The sequence below is a fragment of the Cavia porcellus genome, unplaced genomic scaffold (genome assembly GCF_034190915.1).
Source record: "Cavia porcellus strain 051 isolate PalLab524CR breed Dunkin Hartley unplaced genomic scaffold, mCavPor4.1 scaffold_9, whole genome shotgun sequence".
NCBI classification, from domain to species: domain Eukaryota; kingdom Metazoa; phylum Chordata; class Mammalia; order Rodentia; family Caviidae; genus Cavia; species Cavia porcellus.
In genome coordinates, this window is record NW_026947492.1 from 2,232,719 (window position 1) to 2,237,490 (window position 4,772).

The window sequence follows — 4,772 nt, forward strand, 5'->3', positions numbered from 1 at the left end:
TATATTACAGTAAGAAAAAAGCCTTGAGACACTCCTGGAGGGGACACCGTCAGTCCTCGGCCCGGGGCTCCTCTTTTCCAGCTTCTTTGACACTTACAACCATCACATCAACTCTCACGACAGGGCATGATCTATTCATGGTCCGCATCATCTTCATTCTCCCTCTCCTTCCTGAAAAAAGCTTCTTAGATTCATGCCGCTCTTGCCGTCCTTTCTAGTTTTTAAATCAGTGTCTGAAAGCCCACTGTGTGCCCCCCCCACGGCTGCATTTCTTTCATTCAGCTCTCAATTCACTGCACCCTTGTAGTCAGTCTGTCCCAAGCCGTTGAAATGGCTGTGACCACTCGACTGACAAATCCAGGCAGCATCTTTATACATCTTTATCCTGCCTCTCTCTCTGTCTCTCTGTCTCTCTCTCTGTCTCTCTGTCTCTCTCTCTCTCAATCATGTTGTCCCTTTTCCTCCATGTTTTTCGCCTCAGTTTCTATTATTGGTCCTCTTCTTCCACTCTGTCTTTAAATATTGTCTTCATGGATCGTTGAACACATGCATGTCATTTTGACAATTGCCTATTTACTTCAGTGATATCCGGCATCCTGACCAGTTTTCATTAATTCACTCCAAATAAAAATACTTAATATCCAAATGGTTATACAAGGCACAGTTCTTGAGTCAGTGCCCTTAAGGAATTTGGGTGGGAGAAAGGAGACATAATCACAAGCGAACATTTACAAAACTGAAAATCCTTTGATGGAGACATGAGACCATATACCCTGTGCAGGTTCCTGAGTCATTCTGAGCAGGTAGGAGTGGGTACAGGCAAGCTGTCCAGAGCAGATGGCCACTGGGTGCAGTCTCAGGTGGACAGGGTTTAGGGACATGGGAGAGCCGGTAAAGGAAGCTGAGAAGACATTTCAGGAGCAAGTCTTGGAGGTCATGGGCAGTAGGAATATTTGAAGAATCTCAGGGCTCACGTTTGCTAAAATCCAAGTAAGAGAAGAGAAAATGATGAAGCCATAGGCAGAGACAGAATCAGGTTAAGGAGACACATGTGTCTCTCTTCTTCCCCTTGGAAACAAGAGAAGAAGCAGAGCAGTCACTGGTGGGTTAAGAAGTAAGCTCAGTCGGGCAAGTACTTTTCAAATCTTGGCTTATTCCTGTCAGTGACATTGCATCAGTGACAGCAGGTCACATGGGTAAACACAGGGTTAGCAGCAAAGATACACAGGTAGCTTGACAGTGGACGTGAGTGTAAAGTCACTGCAAAGGTCATGACCAGAGTCAGGGGTGGCTAGAATTAGAGCTCTTTCTGCAGTGAAAATGAAAATGTTTTAAATTATACAGGTGTTGGGAGCCGTGGCACTGTCAAGTCATCAGACGCGGTGATTGCGAGGCCTGTGGGAAAGTACAAAAGCCTGAGCTAGATTACCCCTCTCATCGAGCCCGCCTGTGTGGCACCTGTTTCTTATCACCCCACTAAGTTCCCGCCTCACAGGGTAGTCTGCCTAGCTATTAATCCTATATATAGCCAGTGCCTCCACCCCCGAGAGAGAGAGAAGCACAAAAGGAGCCGCGGGGAGCGGACCGGTAGAGGCTTCGGGGGAGACTGAAGCACAAAAGGAGCCGCGGGGAGCGGACCGGTAGAGGCTTCGGGGCAGACTGAAGCACGGAAGGAGCCGCGGAGAGCGGACCGGTAGAGGCTTCGGGGCAGACTGTATAAGGAGAGAATAAAGAAAAGCCTGACCACCGCCAGACCTTGTCGTGTGTCTTTCCTGCCGGCCGGGAGCGACATCGACATTTGGTGGCCCGCACGGGGATTGATCAACCCCGAGACGCGGCGGTGGACTGCATTCTCCTACACAGTGCTGCAGCTGCAGGACAGGTGAGTAGAGGATAAGCCTGGGCCCTGGGTGGTGCGCACCTACAGGGTTTGTAGACTCCTCTCAACCTCACGCGTAAGTGGCGGGTTTCTTGGGCCTCACGCGGTGAGTATGAAACATAACACCAGAACTTAAGGTAATAAAAGAGTGTAAAACATAAACATAGAAGTAAAAATAACAGAAGATATATTAAAAATGGGAAACATGCCAAGTAAAGATACACAGCCTTGATGTTGGTCCTTCGGAGACTCCTAAAGTCCAAGGACCTCAAGGTGGGGCGTAAGACTTTAGAAAATTTCCTTGCAGAGATTGACAGCTTTGCTCCCTGGTTTCTGCCTACAGGGCATGTAAACCTGCTCTCCTGGGAAAAGTTGGGCAGAGACCTTTCCCTAGCAGAGCGGGAGGGTAGAGCTTCAGTCTCTGCTCGTCCATTGTGGGAAATGATACACACGTGCCTAAAGAGTGAGGGTAGTTACGAGGGGAGCTCTCAAGAACTTGTAGAAGTACGCGAGGTGTTTGAACAGGCACAGTGAGGAAGCTCCCGAGAAGGGTCCGTCAAGGAGGGCAGAGATACAAAAGAGGAAGCCGAGGCGCGGTTTGTGTCTTTCCGCAGGAATCGGGACGAGAGCCAATGTGGGTCCCAGAGAGGTTGACGCGACAAGTCCCTCGACTGAAGATCAGGCCTGTTCCACCAGAGGCCAACCGCAGACCCAACAACAAGATGAGCCCTAAAAGAACTGCAGGACAATCCCTTTTTGGGGGCCTGGAACGGCTTGCTCCCCTATGTGCTACCCTTGTATACGCATGGCTCGCTCGCATGGCCTACGACCGCGTTTAAAAGTGACAGGCTTCCCACATTCTCCTCCCTAGACAACAACATGTAGCAGGGTGGGTGAGTCAATGACGGGTAAGAGCGTGCCTCCCCAGCACGACTCAACCTAAGCCAGGCCCTACCCCGTTCCGCTCGAAAGCCGCTGGATTGTTAGATAAATTTCTCTCCGAGGGGATTCGTGGAGAGAAATGAGTGCATGCCTATGTGCAACCAGGTTCCGTCCGGTTCATTCCTGGCCCTAGAAAAAAGGATGAGGGCCTCAAGGCCTTGGTGGACCCTGGGACGGCCGACCAGGGTCTACGCTAAGGGCCTACGGTGGGCCTCAGTTCGGGGCATAGGCCTCTGCACTCTATCCAGGACGGGCTGCGATGCGCGTAGCCATCATTTAAAATAAAATAGGGGGAGATGTTGGGAGCCGTGGCACTGTCAAGTCATCAGACGCGGTGATTGCGAGGCCTGTGGGAAAGTACAAAAGCCTGAGCTAGATTACCCCTCTCATCGAGCCCGCCTGTGTGGCACCTGTTTCTTATCACCCCACTAAGTTCCCGCCTCACAGGGTAGTCTGCCTAGCTATTAATCCTATATATAGCCAGTGCCTCCACCCCCGAGAGAGAGAGAAGCACAAAAGGAGCCTCGGGGAGCGGACCGGTAGAGGCTTCGGGGGAGACTGAAGCACAAAAGGAGCCGCGGGGAGCGGACCGGTAGAGGCTTCGGGGCAGACTGAAGCACGGAAGGAGCCGCGGAGAGCGGACCGGTAGAGGCTTCGGGGCAGACTGTATAAGGAGAGAATAAAGAAAAGCCTGACCACTGCCAGACCTTGTCGTGTGTCTTTCCTGCCGGCCGGGAGCAACATCGACATACAGGCATATTTTTGTCTATAGCTAAAAGCAAAATTGATGCCCCCGAAGATGGGCCATATTTATTTTATTAGTTGCCTCATCTATAAAAGATAGCTAATAATCATAGTTTTGAGAGGAAGAAAATGCTCACTCTAGAGCCTGGCATATAGTAACCATGTGAAAAATGTTAACTATTATCAATATTATTACTTATAGGATAAGGTTGAAATATATACTCCTTAACCCTTCGCTAAGATTTCAAACTTAGTCGCTGATTAACACACACACTAGGAATTAAGCCATGACTTTGAAACACGTCTGTGAGCCTTCCAGTGTATGCTGTATGTAGGCTTCCTAGTACATTATCACATATCCCGGGTTGAAAAGCTTCTCAAACAAGATGATAGGAATTTTTATACCAAATTAATGGAGGAAATGGAGAAGGTTAAGTCTTGTCCATCACCTGCTTTTTCAGAAGCCTACGAATTGAGGCGCTCCTAACATTGAGTTTCCTCTGAAGTCAAACAAACCAGCTCATTTCTCTATTCCTCCTTAATGAGTGGATCATCATTTCCAAATAAATTCTTCTGCATTCACATTACCCTTGTTACCTGGAAATAAAAGGCAATTTGGACACAAATTCACTATAAATAGATCAATATTCTTCTCTGCTTCCTGCCACAGTGTTGTTGCCCAGAATTGTAACACGTTTACTGTTTAATACCTAGGCCTTCAGTGGTTATGTTCTGTAAATTAAGGCTTCATAATATAATTCAAGCTAATCCCATAATTGAGTCTAATTAAGAACAGCTTCAGACAATTATCACAGAATTATTGGAAGCAGAGATTGTAGAGATTTATTCATTTATCCCATATTCCCCCTCTTGGCTAGAGTTCCCTGTAATTTTTCTTTGAAGCGATCTGTCTGGTCTTTTGAAGACTTGTAAGAATTAGCCTGTGTCATATTTTTTTTGAAACCTCACAAGTTTAACAGATTTTTGCCAGATTCACATAATATTCCAGATATTTTCCACATAATATTTATTTTCAGTGGTGGTGTTTTCCATAACTCTTTTTAGACTGATGTTTCATTTGGGGACTTAGAAGGCAATTGAGAATACAGTCCTTTCCTTAGAGAGGAAAGGATGCTGCCTTAATGAAAAAGTCATACCTGGCTAATTTAAGGAAAAGCCAGGTCTAGTGTTTACACAGGGTTGGTTT

General features: G+C 47.4%; 1 long non-coding RNA gene across 1 annotated transcript; it reads left to right on the forward strand.

Moving 5' to 3' along the window:
- Positions 1 to 1,350: 1,350 nt before the first annotated feature.
- Positions 1,351 to 3,525, forward strand: LOC134477601 (uncharacterized). Its single transcript, XR_010049614.1, has 2 exons — positions 1,351 to 1,882; positions 2,494 to 3,525. It is a non-coding gene; the product is annotated as an uncharacterized LOC134477601 (long non-coding RNA).
- Positions 3,526 to 4,772: the final 1,247 nt, after the last annotated feature.